The sequence below is a fragment of the Aulonocara stuartgranti genome (assembly GCF_965226115.1).
Source record: "Aulonocara stuartgranti genome assembly, chromosome: 2".
NCBI lineage: Eukaryota > Metazoa > Chordata > Actinopteri > Cichliformes > Cichlidae > Aulonocara > Aulonocara stuartgranti.
Window position 1 is genome coordinate 38,380,828 of NC_138940.1, and position 15,782 is coordinate 38,396,609.

The following is a 15,782-nucleotide window of genomic DNA, read 5'->3' on the forward strand; positions in this document are numbered from 1 at the left end:
GCTGTGGGACTGATGAGTTACAGGAGCCTTTTGAGATATTTAGACAGGTGAACATGTTTCGCTGACCCTCATTATGAAAATATTTCTGCAATGTTTCAGAAACATTATCCTCTCATAGTACAAAAACCTTGGTTACTGTAAAAATATGAGGTTGTTATGTAAATTATTAAAAAGACTTTAGCAGATTTATTTGCAAGGTTTTTTTTAAACTATCCTTGGAATAAATAATAAATAAACAACTGAATATGCAATGAAAGTCACGTCTTTCCTTGGTGACAGGTTGGGAGACCCGAGGTTAAGTTCGGGATATCAAAGGTGCAGAATCTCGGTGTTGGAAGATGCTTTTTGTTGATAGCTATATATATTTATTTATAGCATATTTATAATTTTTTTTTTCTGTCATTAAATTGTCTTTTGACGTCTAAAAAGGGCGATCATCTTCATGCCATTTTGCTGATCTGGCCATCAATGCAAATGCCATTTTGATTAGTTTTGTGGTGGTAGTAAATTTGCACCTATAAGGTTTATTTTAATCCTTTCCTGTCCATCTTTACATTCTTTTAAGTAGACCAAAAAGAACTCAGCCACCACCAACCGGTCAAAACAACAGCAGAGATAAATACAGAGGGAAAAAAATCCAAATCCAGTTTATTTCTATAGCACGTTTAAAAACAAAAGGTTTGCCCAAAGTGCTGTACAGAAACACAGGATACAACCACTGACACTCACATAAAACACAATAAAACACATAAAAAACATATCAACCCATGCCAGTCTGAACGCTATCGAAAAAAGGTGTGTTTTTAAAAGCATTTTAAAAACAGGAAACGAAGATGCCTGTCTAATATCTAAAGGCAGCGTATTCCAAAGTTTTGGGGCCATAACTGAAAAGGCTCATTCTCCTCTACGTTTGAGCCTTGATTTTTGGACAACCAACAGCAGCTGGTCAGCTGATCTGAGGGTCCGTGAAGGAATATAAGGCTGAAGTAACTCGGAAAGGTATGGGGGAGCAAGACCATTAAGGCATTTATAAACCAGTGTTAGGACTTTGAAATTAATTCTGTGATGAACAGGAAGCCAGTGAAGAGAAGACAGGACAGGTGTTACATGTTCATAGCTGTGGGTAACAGTTAAGAGGCGGGCAGCAGCATTTTGAATGAGCTGAGGACGAGCAAGAGATCCTTGGCTGACTCCAACCTTGGCCAACCAGGTGTTTCAAATGAGAGATAAGAATATTGTGGTCAACAGTGTCAAACGCTGCAGTAAGATCTAAAAGCACAAGGATCACAGAACTTCCACAATCAGTAGCTAAAAAGATATCGTTAAAAACACGTAAAAGTGCTGTTTCAGTGGAGTGTAGATGTTTAAAACCAGACTGAAAAGGTTCTATGATGCCATTAGCATCAATTATATTCAGTTGGGTAAAAACTAGTTTTTCCAATAACTTTGAAAGGAATGGAAGTCTTGAAATAAGTCTAAAATTTGAGCTAACTAAAGGGTCAAGGCCAGTTTTTTTAATAAAGGGTTTACAATTGCGTGGGGCAGCACGGTGGCACGGTGGTTAGCACTGTTGCCTCACAGCAAGAAGGTCCTGAGTTCAATTCCAACATCAGGCCGGGGTCTTTCTGTGTGGAGTTTGCATGTTCTCCCCGTGTTTGTGTGGGTTCTCTCCAGGTACTCCGGCTTCCTCCCACCGTCCAAAGACATGCAGCTTGTGGGGATAGGTTAATTGGATAATCCAAATCGCCACTAGGTGTGAATGTGTGAGTGAATGTGAGTGTGAATGGTTGTCTGTCCCTGTGTGTTGGCCCTGCGACAGACTGGCGACCTGTCCAGGGTGTACCCTGCCTCTCGCCCTATGACAGCTGGGATAGGCTCCAGCGCCCCCCGCGACCCTGAAAAGGATAAGCGGGAGCAAATGGATGGATGGATGGTTTACAATTGCATGTTAAAACCATAAGGAACCACACTGGAAGTAATACTGCTATTTATAATAGCAAGGACTGAGGTTCCAATTGAAGGGAAAACCTCTTTAAAGAGCCATGCAGGGATCACATCCACGGGAGAACCAGAAGCTTTAATTTGTCTAACCATCTCGTTAAGAAGTGTAATTGAGATGGGTTCAAACTGGTATAAGGCAGCTGACCAGGGACTAAACGTGGATGGGTCATATGTGGGAGGTACTATTGCTGACCTGACGGACTCAACCTTGTTTACAAAAAAAGAAAGAAACTGATTACATCTATTAGCAGAGCCTTCCAGGGTGGCAGATTGGGGCACATTTAAAATAGAACTAATGGTCTTATAAAGTGCGCGGGGATTATGACAATTTGATGCAGTCACCTGAGAAAAATGGCTGTTCTTCTCATTTTTCACTGTATTTTGATAGCATTTCCAACAGTCCTTTAACAAGTAGACACTCTGCAGCTGAGGACAAGACTGGGAAATCATGAAGTCAAACAAAGCCAAGAAGTCAAATCAATCACCTGTTTACTTGGGAGAAGTGTCCACTAGTGTAGCACAGGGAGCCTGTGCTGAATTTTAGAGCATCATCTAAAGTGTAGTAGCAAACACTCTGACTGTGGCTGACTTATGCATTATACAGTCTGGCCTGTGCTCCCAAGTTGTAGAGGCCATGGGGTATGTGTGAAATCTTAAAAGTGGATTATGAAAAAAGTCAGGACAAACATTTCAGCAAGGAAGCCATTTGTCTGACCAGCACCAAAACTGAATAACTGTGCAGCACAGCAAATATGGAACAGTGCATCTGCATAATCTTCTTTTCCTTTTGTTTCAGCTAATAATAAATTACTTTGCCTTCATTTCTCGGTGTCAACTAACAGTCACCACTTTGCTTCAGCACAGACAAAAGCCTCAAACCAACCATATTTTTGCTTGCATGGAGCTGAACGTTTTTGAAATTCTTTAAAGTGGTCTTGAGAAATAATTCTCCAAGCTTTCTGAAGGTTTTCCAAAGAATTTCTTTAGACATTGACTGCTTTAAACTAGACTAGACTGGTGAACCACTTAACACTGACTTATGAATCATTTAAGCATAAAAAGCTCACCAAACTCAATGGACACAAGTGTTGCGTCTACATATAACAGACAAATGAGCTAAAAACTGATTTCAAATTGTATATTTAGGCACATTGTTACAATCAGTTGGTCACAAAAGAAAAATCATTTGCTCACATTTGTCTAATTCAATCTATGAAAACCAGAAAAACAAGAAATCATAGTTTGACAGGCATAACATAGTATTTCATTATTTAAGACCTTGTAGTGAGGAGCAGGATTTTGAATTCAATTCTGGATTTAACAGGAAGCCAATGAAGGGAAGCCAAAACAGGAGAAACATGCTCTCTCTTTCTAGTCCCTGTCAGGACTCTTGCTGCAGCATTTTGGATTAGTTGAAGGCTTTTCAGCGAGTTTTTTGGACTTCCTGATAATAATGAGTTACAGTCGTCCAGCCTGGAAGTAATAAATGCATGAACTAGTTTTTCAGCGTCACTCTGAGACAGGATATTTCTAATTTTAGAGATGTTGCGCAAATGGAAGAAAGCAGTCTTACATATTTGTTTAATATGTGCGTTGAAGGACATGTCCTGGTCAAAATGACTCCAAGGTTCCTCACAGCGTTACTGGAGGCCAAGGTAATGCCATCCAGAGTAAGAATCTGGTTAGATACCATATTTCTAAGATTTTCAGGGCCGAGTACAATAACCTCAGTTTGATCTGAATTAAGAAGCAGAAAGTTAGCGGCCATCCAGGTCTTTATGTCTTTAAGACATTCCTGCAGTCTAACTAATTGGTGTGTGCTATCTGGCTTCATGGACAGATAGAGCTGGTGTCATCGGCATAACAGTGAAAATGTATGCTATGTCTTCTAATGATGCTGCCTAAGGGAAGCATGTATAATGTAAACAGAATTGGTCCTAGCACTGAACCCTGTGGAACTCCATAATTAACCTCAGTGTTTGAAGAGGACTCTCCATTTACATGCACAAACTGGAGTCTATTAGATAGATATGATACAAACCACTGCAGTGCAGTACCTGTAATACCTACAGCATGTTCTAATCGCTCTAATAGGATATTACTGCAGAATTTACTGTTCTGCTTCATCAGAAATCGTCTCAGTGGAGGGATGGCAATGCACCTTATAGAGTGTGGAATTTTTTGATTGTCTGTACGGACTTTGGAAAAGCTCACGAGGTCCACCACCAAGTGTAACATGGTGGAGGCTCTGTCATGGCTCCAGTCAGTGATGTTAGGCATATTCTCAAAACTGATGGAACGATGAATGCAGAAAAGTAGCATCAGGTAAGATTTTGATCCACCATGTAATACCATCATTTTTCAGCATGAAAATGATCCCAAACATGCAGCCAGTAGACCTCAACAATATAGAAGCAGCGTGGGATCATTTTGACAGTGAATGAAAAAAAAAGGCATCTTACATCTAAACATCGAAAGAAGAAAAGTCGCAAGAACTATTCCTGAAGACGACTTAAAAACTTTACAAGAAAGCTTGGCTAATAGAGTTCGAGCTGTGTTGAAAAAAAAAGTTGGTCATATCAAAACTTGAATTAAAATTTTTGCCTTATATGCTGTATTTCCATGTTTTGACATGCTTCAATAAATCAATCCACCCATTTCCTGTTTTCCTAGCAAAAATATAAAGAAATGAGAGGTTTTGCACAGTAAATCTAAGTCACCGTTGTTTTATTGTCTGTCCAAATGTAACACAAGTCATATAAATTATATGTCAACATATAATTTATAAATAGGAACTGTTGAATTTATGGAGGAAAAAATGTTACTTTTCATTATATTTTTTAAAGTTGCACCAATGCTCCATCTGAAATGTCAGGATGTGGTTTAACTTTTTTTTCTTTAAAGTCACGAATAGCAAGTAATGTCAAGCATTGACTGGAGAAGCCCTTCTTCACATGCAGCACACAAGAGGAGATTTTCTGCATCAGATGTGTTCTCACAACTGGAAATACTCAATTTGGTTTAGATGAGAGTGCTGTCTCAGCAGAGCATGCAAGGGGCAGGACTCAATTCTCCAACCGTTCCCTGCTCTATTCATATCCTAGTTCAAATGGGCATTAAACCAAAGTCCAATTTATGGCTAGTCTGTTTTATTTAGATGCTTGTTCTTACAGCATTTCCATTGTTTAATCACTAGACAGCTCTAGGGATGCAGTGCACTTGAAAAGTTTGAACTTGTTGAATTACGTGTGGGACTAATAAAGGTTATCTTATCTTATCTTATCTTATCTTATCTTAATTATTTAAACTCTTTATCAGAAATGCAAAAATCCAGTTATGTGTGACACACCAGCATTTAAGATATACCTGAGTGTGACACTTAAATTTTCCTGTGCTTAACAAGTGTACTGGATATTTTACTCTACCCAAGGTCTGATAGTGCACACATACTCCGGATGCAGAACAAGCTGTATTAGAAGCATTTTCTACAGCAGTAAAAAGTAGGTTGGACACAAGTGAAACAAGGTGGGGAAAAAAAAACAATCTAAAAGCCTTACAGAGGCACAAGCCAAAAGACAAGCAGGCTATGATCAGAACAGGTATATTCAGGCAGAACACAATAACGAGAAAAAGGCTTCAGAGATGGCAGTGAGTGATAGCAGTGCTGTATGCAGAATATACTGAACATACAGAGCAGCTGTTAGTGTGACAAGAGCCGAAATAAGCATCTGTCCAAAGAAGGAAGATTAGTGTGGGCCTGCAATGATGTGATTTATTAAAACTAAGTAAAAAAATATTGATATATACAGTACAGCCCATATGGAGAAGATGTATATAAATCTTATAAAGTTTGTATCTGTCTTGTGTGAAACTTTCGTATGAAAAGCACACAAGAGTGAAAACAGATATAAGATCCCTTGAAATAAATGAATCTTGTATGTTTTGGATACTAAAACAATATATGAAAGTAATGAGAAAGTGGCCACTTTCATGAGTAAATCATATAAGCCTTGTATGATTCAGTATATGAAGTAGGCCACATCTTATGCAAGTCTCTTATAAGTTGTTTCTATTTCTTTTCCATATGGGAGTACAGTGCAGTAGGTATGGCAAATAGAAAAAGTCACATAAAATATGAACATTTCTGTTCAGTGAACTGGGCTCTATTCTTCTATTTCACTGTCTTCATTTTTTGTTATTGTGTTTTGTTACAAGGTAGTATTAGGGCCACATTAAGAAAAAAATGTATATCATTGATCATTTTGAGAATAAAGTTGAAATGTGGATTTTAAAGCCATCTACAAAATTCCTTGCGTAGAGTTGGTGAAATCATACTTCACAATTGGTTTTAGTTACATGGAAATGATTTCTCTTTTAGGACAGAAAACCAGTGTGGTGATAGAGATGTGGCTGGTGAAGACATGGTGCAGAAAGCTGCATCTGGTCAGAAGGAAAAAACACTAATCTGGAAGAGTTGGCCAGATTTGTGGAAAATGAAATGGCTGTCAATGGACAGACGCAAGGATACCGATGGTTACACCCTCGTGTAATTAAGTCGATGTTGTATCAAAGACACAATCATGCTGATCAAGCTGTTTCCCTCATCTACACTCTAGGCATTTTGTAAAGGGTAGTTGTTAGGCTTGAAATCCCATCTGTAATCTGCACATTTTGGCTTTAATCTCAAAATTCAACATTTTTAATTTAATTTCAAAGGTTCAACTTAACTTAATATCAAAACCAACACTATTTTTTTTCTTAATGTGACCTACTCTAACTGCTTATCTTCATTTTCCCCATCAGTCAATTAACATATAAAATATTTTGTTATTATTGGGAGGTATCTCCCACCAGAAGGAAGGAATTCAGTGTGAATTCTTGTTTTAAATGTGATTTCTTGCCACTTTTGATTTTCAATGTATTATTTTTGTAATGATACCCCCCCCCCCCCCCCCAAAAAAAAAAAAAAAATCACGACATGATTGCCAAACAAGTGGTCTTGTAAAATTATAACACATTTGAATTTGAAATGTCATACCGTCCCTGTTACGTTTGCAGAGCTGAAAGCTCAAAGACTCACAGGAAATGACAAGCAGCCATCTGTCTATCCTTCTCCCCGAGCTTATTCACTAGCTGCAAACTGGAAAAGCTTTAAAGAAGAAAGCCTCTCCTTTTGAAAGAAGCCTTTGGCACTGAAACTCTCCCTTGTGTCATTGCTCAGGGGTTATAATTCATCCTGAATCAGATTTCATCATACGCAATCATCACACTCATTTGGGGGAAAAAAAAAGTTAAGCTTGTTGTCCTTCCTGCTTGATTGAAGAGAAATTCCTCAGAGAGAGAAATGCATCAGATGTGGATTAGTACTCAAACCACAACAGTGAATGTGCTAGTGGTATGCTGCAGGGTTGTTATGTGAAGAGGAAAACCTTCGGGTTTTGGTGAAGTAGGCACTAGTGAAATTGCACTAGTAGTATGGCATTTCCCAAGTTGACTTGAGTGCTCCTTTAACATGTGTCACAGTTAGGCAGGAGGGACCCAAATACAGAACTCACAGACCAACGAAAAAGTAAACTAAAAAACAACATTTTATTCGGTGGAGAGTTGAAGTACAACAAAATATTTAAAGTCCAGAGCATAAAGCAAACAAAAGAATTCAAAATTGTTAACAAATGCAAACGTGAAGGTTAGTGAACAGACATTCTGACAAAGGACAAGCGAAAACCTTGAGGGCAGTCAAGGAAATGAAACACAGCTCGGGAACCCGAGCACAGGTGAAACTTTTTAAAGGTTACAGTGTGTGAAATCCCATCATTAAATGCTAGTAGACTGCAGCAGTCAGCTGAATTCTCTTTCTTAGCCCTCTCAATTCAAGTACATATGGTGGCCGTTGTAGGGCAAACAACTTTTGCTGCCAATCATCTGTGGTAAGTGTAGGCTCTCAGTCTCATTGTTTGCCTCAGCCATCAATTTCCTGGGTGTCCATAACTATTTACTCAGGATTCTCTTGTCACTGGCTCTGTTACAGAGTCACCACCATCACTAAGCATTCATGCAAGTGCATGCTGTGTCATCAAAAAGTAATGCAGTACGCTACTTAATTACTGACAGGAGAATTTGTTACTACTTATTGCATTACTTTCTCATTTGTCCATAAAGTGACCTGAAACATATTTTTTCATATTCACCATTTAGCAATATAAACCTGTAGGCAATACTCCCACATCACACTTCCCTGTCCTAATGAGAAAACACATTTAATCTTTCTCTTAGTGTTAATGTATGAATTAAAAATCTAAAGATATCTGAGCAGCATAATACAGTGGTTTCTTTCTTGTTTCTATCCTGAATACAGTTTGCACTTCACCAATGTGCTTTAATCAGAAAAAATAAAAGTAATATCCATATGAAATCAGCTGATTGTAAGTGGAACCGACAAGCAGAAATAATGGCCAAAAATTTGGATTTGTTACCCATATAAAAAACCTTCTTGTTGGTAAGCTCTGCTGATTTGGTTTCTGTTAGCAATTGCTAATTGGTGTTAGCGAACCTTTTTTTGAAATGGCTCAAAAATCACTGGACTCGCACGCTTCACAAATAAAATCTTATATGATGTCAGACTGTAATCAAACTTTATCAAAGTGTAATTTTAGGTCACTTAACATTAGCTAGCATAATTCTAACTTATGACCAGCTGTTGCTATTGTTTAGCTGGCTCATTGTCAATAAGTAATTGCAACAATATCAGGAATAAATAACCGTTCTTATTTATGTTTTTGTGTGCCAGAGAACTAACTTCAGTTTAGGATATGAAGCTTGAAGTGTGGAGGAAAAGGGTGAGGTGGAAATGAGGGAAGAGAGAGCAGTGATAGAGGAAGATAAAGACATAATGCTAAATGACATCATCACCTAATTTGTATAATTGGTCGAGCGGAGAGAAATAACATCGTGGAAGAGACATAAAGTAAAAAACACCCTAAATGCATTTAGAACTACAAATTAAATTTCTTTTAGCAATTATTTTTTTGTTGTTTTTTTTAATGTCACTATTCCAACCCTCCTCTGGCGTAGTTACTTTTTTTGTTTTTAAGTGGTTTTAAACCTTTAAACCACAAAAAGTGAGAGTAAAAGAAGAACTGACTGCGTTACAGTCAGGGCGGGAGCAGCGGCTTCGCTCATGCGCTATTCGTTTGCAGTTTGGACGCGTAGGTGTGAACATCTCCTGCTCTGACAGCAGCTCGGGGCGACTGCTGCATGAGGAATATCTGCCGCCTGTGAGCGCTTTGGCACGGGTGAGGTGCCCACAGCAGCACCTGCTGCTTTTTGAGAGTACGAGCGATACGTGCTTTCACGTCAAAAAGTCGACATAAGTCTCAAATAACACCAGCTGAAGTCAGCAAATTTGTCGCTAGTCGCTTGTTAGAAAAAAAGTTGCTAAGGGGGTCTGAAAACTTGCTAAATATAGCAACAAAGCTGCTAAGTTCGCAACACTGCCCACTTCTATATATTGTTAACGCATTAATTTATGACAAAGCATCAATTTGTGAGACCTTTTTTATCATTAAAGAAAAAAAGGACTACATTAAACAAACAAACCAAAAAAATCCACAAAATATAAATAAGTTAAGTTAAGCAAATCTCCTCTAAAGTCTAGTTTCCTTGTAGGACCTGGTCAGGTGCACATTAATTAGTAGACATTAGTCTCTTGTAAAATGTGAAGAGGCTCAAACAGACATTCATTTTCCCAGAAAAGTGATGCAAAATGTTCAAAATAAGAGAAAGTGATACCATTCCCCTTTTAGATGTTGAAAATGCCACACTTATCTGGCTGATGTGACAGAAACTGATGCAAGAGAAAATAGTGGACGCAGCAATGAGGAAAAAAAGCAAAATCTCTGAGGCAGTGTTACACGTAAGATTGGTAATATGAGAGACGTGGTAACTCTGTTTTGTGCTAGCATAGCTTTATTCGATCTCTGAAGCTACATTTCAAAGTGCGTATTTCATATCTTTAGGTGACGTTTTGTTTTGTGGTAAATTTGAGACTCTTATAGATTGCGCTACATTTTCAAAAGCTTGGAATATAAGTTAAAGCCATGGAATTTAAAAATGAGACACTCCGCTCAGAAAATCTATACCTTCATTTAAAAAAAAAACCCCTATAACCTTCTTGCTGCAAGGCGACGGTGTCGATCACTTCACCACTGTTTCACCCACAGAAAATGCTATATCTAAGTGATGATATATTCTAAATTGCAAGCTTTTTCCCCCAACAAATGTGTTCTTTTCTCAGTAAGAGACTGCAAGACTTCCATTGTAAAGTGGCCTTGACTTCTCTTTCTTTTCTTCTGCATCATTATCATGGATGAGAGCCTGAAACAATGGAGTCCAATGCAAACAGAGAGTAAGTACTATTCTAGAAGCCGTGTTTGCCCTTGTCTGAATAGATATATGCGGTGTATATTCACACACTGACTTCTTATTTACTTGTTAAATTAAATATTACAGAATTACAAACTAAGCCCATTACTGTTACTTGACCTAAAAAATAGTCCTTGTTTTTCTAAACTACTCTGACATGATTGTGGACAAGTGGATTCATATGCTATGGCTCTGCCCTGAAGTCAAGTCCTCTTGAAAAGAAATGGTTTATAGAGTTTCAGAATTAATGAAGAAGAATATGAAATGAGTCTTTCTGTCTTCTTGGCTTGTTAGGGGATAGTTGTGCAGCTATGGTCAACAAAAGAAGGGAAATTGCACTAGTTTTTGGCAGTAGAATTAATTTGCTAAATTGGCAGATTTGCAAGTCAAAGTTTCTCAGTAGACTCTAAAGTTTCCCTTAACCTTTATACCTCTTTAGTACGGAACAAAAGCCGATATGATTAGTGAGACAAAACGATTCATGACTCATTTGATTTGGTGTGGTTTTTGGATGTGGCGTAACAAGGATTGAATGCATACGGTGGACAAGACCATGTTACTAATTTAAGAAGTGCTCACAGAATTATTAAAAGCAGCGTTTTACCCTGATGATTAAAAGAATGGATGTGCAACATGCTTCTATCCACTGATTCTTTTTTGTTGAACCAACTTTTAAAAATTACTCTAGTTGTTACAGCTAAATGTATTCGTTTAACAGGACTTCTGATTTGATTTGAACTGTAAATTTCTGTTTAAAATAACTCAAATATTTATTTTTTCAGAATCATAAATGTACAATGAAACAAACCAAAAAGAATCTTTTTTCCAAAGACCTTAAACCTTCTTTTCACTTTGGTACACCTCAACTTTTCTCTTAAGTAAAACTCGATTTTTCACTTTGGTAAAACCTGATATTTTGAGTGAATTCCAAGTACATTTGTTCTTTGGACTTTTGGACTTTCAATTCTAACTTTGTTATATGCAGTTCTTTCAACTTATACTTTTTTATTCAGTGTAATAAAATACAATTTTTACTTATACATAATTGAAAATTGGTATCTTATGTTCTCATTCAAAATGTTCATTAATAAAGCTTCACAAAAACCTATTTTATTCCTTAAAATTCACCACAAACCAAGATTTTGTCACAATCAACTTGCTAGAAATAAAGATAAATTCTCCTCTCAAGGACCAAAATTTATTATGGTGCAGTTTTAAAACAAAGGCTCTCTTTTATGAACAAAAAATACAATAAACAAATTACAAAATAAAGGACTGAAGTCTTTAGTGCTATTTGCACAAAGCTGCTAAAGGAAAAAAACTAAACACACACCAGAAAACATTAGGCAAAATGATTCCCCTTCCCAACCCACACTCACCCTCACCAAACCTCCCCTTTTTAAACTCTCTCAAAAAAATATGCTAAGGCAGTTTCTGCAGTGCATCAAAGATGTATTTGAGCTTAGTAGGATACCTCAAGTTTAGAGTATCGAGGAAGCCAAATGAAATTAATAAGTGAAATGAACAGTTTCAAACCAGAAATCCTAATTTTCCACTGCACCAATAGAAAATTTTAATACAACTAAATGACACAGACATTTCACTTTTTTTAGTGTTGGCCCAAATTTAAAACTTTGTACAACTAAATAAATCAATTGAGAGTGAGGATTTATCGTGTTATGGGTGCAATCTGGTTGTTTCAGTTTTGGGGCTTTTTTCCCCCTTTAATTGAGTACATTTTATTTACTACTACTATTACTACCACCACCAATACTACAACTAATAATAATGATTATCATTACTATCATTACACTTTTGCAATTTTGTAAAGAAGGCAGCTGGACTCATTGAAATTTCGAATCTCATCAAAGAGGCTTTTTCGGTTCAAAGCAGCCTCTGGTAATAAACCCTTAGTGGGGCTGTCCCCTTTGTAGGTGGACTTGAGTATCATTAACCCACTGTTGATCATGCCATTGTCACATTAGCCAAGATGTGAAAAAGGGGTGGGTCATTACCTTCGCTGGGGCTGATGGGTGAAACGTCAGACATTGAGGCCACTTGATGGGGGTTGAAACACCCGAGAAGTGATCTCCGGACTGCATCGTAGGTGGTAGCTGGTGTCATAAGCAGCCACCTCTGTTCAGTGATGGTTGTTCACAGTGCACATGCCTTTACTCCTCTTTCAAACATCCGCCTTCTCAGTCAGAAAGGTAAGCGCCTGAATCCTTGAGTGACCATTGTCCTTTAGGTGCACGTGCACTGCTGGGTCTTGTCCTGTGATGAGGTGACTCTTCTATATTGTGCCATTTGTTTGGTGGCTGTTTGGTTTCCTGTGTAGAGGTCCGGGTGCTCTGCACCACATACACTATGTTGTTTAGCTTCTATTTTTGTGTTTTGTCCTCGGGATGAACCAGATTTTCTCTGGACCTGTTTCTAGATCTAAATTGCAATTTATCAAACCCATTTTAAATGTTGCTGGTTTGTGCAGGCAGTCAGAAATATATACTGTGACCAATATTATTTGGCCAATCATAGCTTACTTACAGAGCCTCTACAAATGCAGAGAGGTAGGTGGTGAAGAAATGCTTATGTATGTAAAAACACTGTTCTGATAATGAGCATGAACCTAGACCCATTCACTGTCGCTCTTTACTGAAGTTCTGCCTTCTTCCTTCACAGCTTATTTAAAGATGCTGAGTTTGTGGATGGTATGCATTTTCTTCCTTATAAAACATTTGCATAGCCAGCTGTTTCAAATTCTACAGTGTAAGATGTTTGTTACCACCTCGTGGCCCCCTCCTTTCTTTCCTTTTTGGCGTGTTGCTACATTTCATTAGTGTCACATAAGTTATACATGTCTTCAAACGTGGGGTAAGACGACGATTCCAAAAGGCTCATCTTTTTTTCATAAGGCGTCCCAAATGTTATATCATTTGCCTTTTTCCAGTGACAGAAAACACGTAATGTAAGAAGCAATTGTCACAGCTGACAGTTAGTTTTGTCTTCTCGGGTATGTGGAACTTTATCAGGCTGGTATTGTCTCATTTGAATTTTACTTGTGTGTAACATATCACAGCACCACAGCACACACTGTATATTGACCCTCTTTTTTAGTGTTGACACTTCAGAGTCGGCTTTTTGCTCATAACTCTGTGGCTCTTCCAGCCCTCTTATTAAAAAAATCCTCTTAAGCACAAAAACCCCACACTGACATCAATGAGAATTCTCTTCAGAAGACTCCAAATGGCTTCACCCACTGTTCAACCAACAGCCGAGCTTTTTAGCAGTCATTACTATAACAGCATCTGTGTAACCCTGACATGACATGCTGTAATAATGATACAGCATTTGTCCATATAGCCAAGGTCCCCTTGTAGCTCAGACTGATCATTGCCATCCTGACCAGAGAGGTATGACCCGATAAAAACAGGAGAGAGGCCAAATGGGAAATTGTGTTTAAGACCACAAGCTTAGAATTTACAGGGCCTTTGAGACACTAGAGCAGCACAGGGCTCTGAGAAGGTTCAGCCTTTTGATTTTACTGCCCCCCACTAGGAGCCCCACTTAGATTAATTATATGAGGCTTTTTGGCAGCGTTGAAAGGGCAGACGTCTGCACATAGACACATGACATCTACTAAATTTAATGTGACCTCATAACTACTTGTGTTGTTGTTGAGCGCACATCCACAAGCATACATGCAAAATTTAGCTGAGGCTTGGGCCTTTCACACTGGAAAACAGATTACATGGCAAAGTAAAGATTTATTAGTAGAGTTTAATGGAATAGAGATGAGTGGATGGGGGATTTAAATAAATTAACCTTCAGTGGATTCCCTGAGGCCTGGGGGAATGACAGAAGGGGGCTGAAAAGGGATCGTTTCTTTCCTTGTCACTACTATAATGGATACTGATGACGTGATTTTGGCATGAATGCACTCTGATTATGTTCATATGAGCGTGTGCTGAATGATATTTTCAGAATGGCATTTAGGCATACTTGACAACATGTTTACATCTGTTAAACATACCTAAATACACATGTATTTGCATTTTTGTTGCATGTCTTGACAAGATATTTACCTCATAAAATGGATGCAAACTATGTTGCACTAGAGTGGAGTGAAAAATGAATAGACGGGTTGTACTGAGGTGGCCTCGTGGTTAATTCACTGAAACAGCTTTTCACAGTGTGAATGAGTGAAGACATTTGGAAAACCTCTATGTGGTAATGTAAAATATCAGAGTGACCTTATAAATTTCAAATGTCAGTAGGGAACCACTCATATGAGCAACCAAAAATATTTTGGGTATCTGGGTAATAGTGAAAGTTGTAAATTATGCCCTAAGAAGAAAAAAATCCCACTCAGGGTGCAGAGATGTGAAAGAAACCTCATTTTTTAAATGGCACTATCTCAGCTGGGAAACTGACAAATCTCTCTAAAACAAAATGTATGAATCAAAATAACAGTTTTCAGTTTTTACATATTTATTGAGCTTGGAAACATTTATACATTATATTCTCATCTCAGGCCATCAAATTGTGCAGTTTTGTCTTGCATATTTGGATCCTAAGAATTTATTTTGCACATTGTTATGCATTTTTTTCACTCACTGCATTTAGGATTTAAAAACATACTTGTTGTGATTTATGCACTAAAAGGTTTAGGAAAAAATTGGGGTTTGAGTTAACATCTGAGCTTTCACAGCATTAACCTTGGATGCTGAAGTGCGTTTAAATGTGATGGCAGTGGATCTGTTACTAGCATTCATTTGTAATGAGTTGTAATTGCCAGGAATTTCTGAACTCAGTGCATCTGAAGCACAAAGGACAAAAGGATGCCTTGTGTGTTACTGTGAGACGCTAGCAGCATTACTAGAACTACAGCATTTGATGCCCTGGGAACGTGAATGCGCTGGTTTATCCACCCTTTTAAATACAACATTTTAATAGCATAGAACAGTTGGTAGATTATGTTGTCAGTCTGAACAGCAGCCCTTTCAGCGTTTTCTAGATTTCCCTCCACTCTTTACCTCTACTAAAGCTGCACAAATGAGGCAGTCTCACACCAGCAATCTCATTCACACAGCCTCTGCTGTCTCAATAAACAGGCCGATACCATAAAATCTGCAAGTGGTCTCTTGTTGCCAAACAAGTCCACACAAAGGACAGTTTATACAAAGGTGGTTTCACTGTGTTCTTTAAGCCTTTTTTAAAGGAAAGGTGTCCATTTGATAAGTTATTATTACTGGCATAGAAGATCTGGGTCTGCTTCACTGCTGCATACAAAAGTACATGTGGCTGAGTGTGATACAGACACAACAAAGAGAGCGTGTAGGCATGTGTCTTTGTTTATGTAT

General features: G+C 38.0%; 1 protein-coding gene across 1 annotated transcript in view; it reads right to left on the minus strand.

Moving 5' to 3' along the window:
* LOC309690580 (E3 ubiquitin-protein ligase TRIM21-like) overlaps positions 1–15,782 on the minus strand; it is a 148,150-nt gene that overhangs the window by 106,743 nt on the left and 25,625 nt on the right. The gene's annotated exons all lie outside the window — the stretch shown is intronic.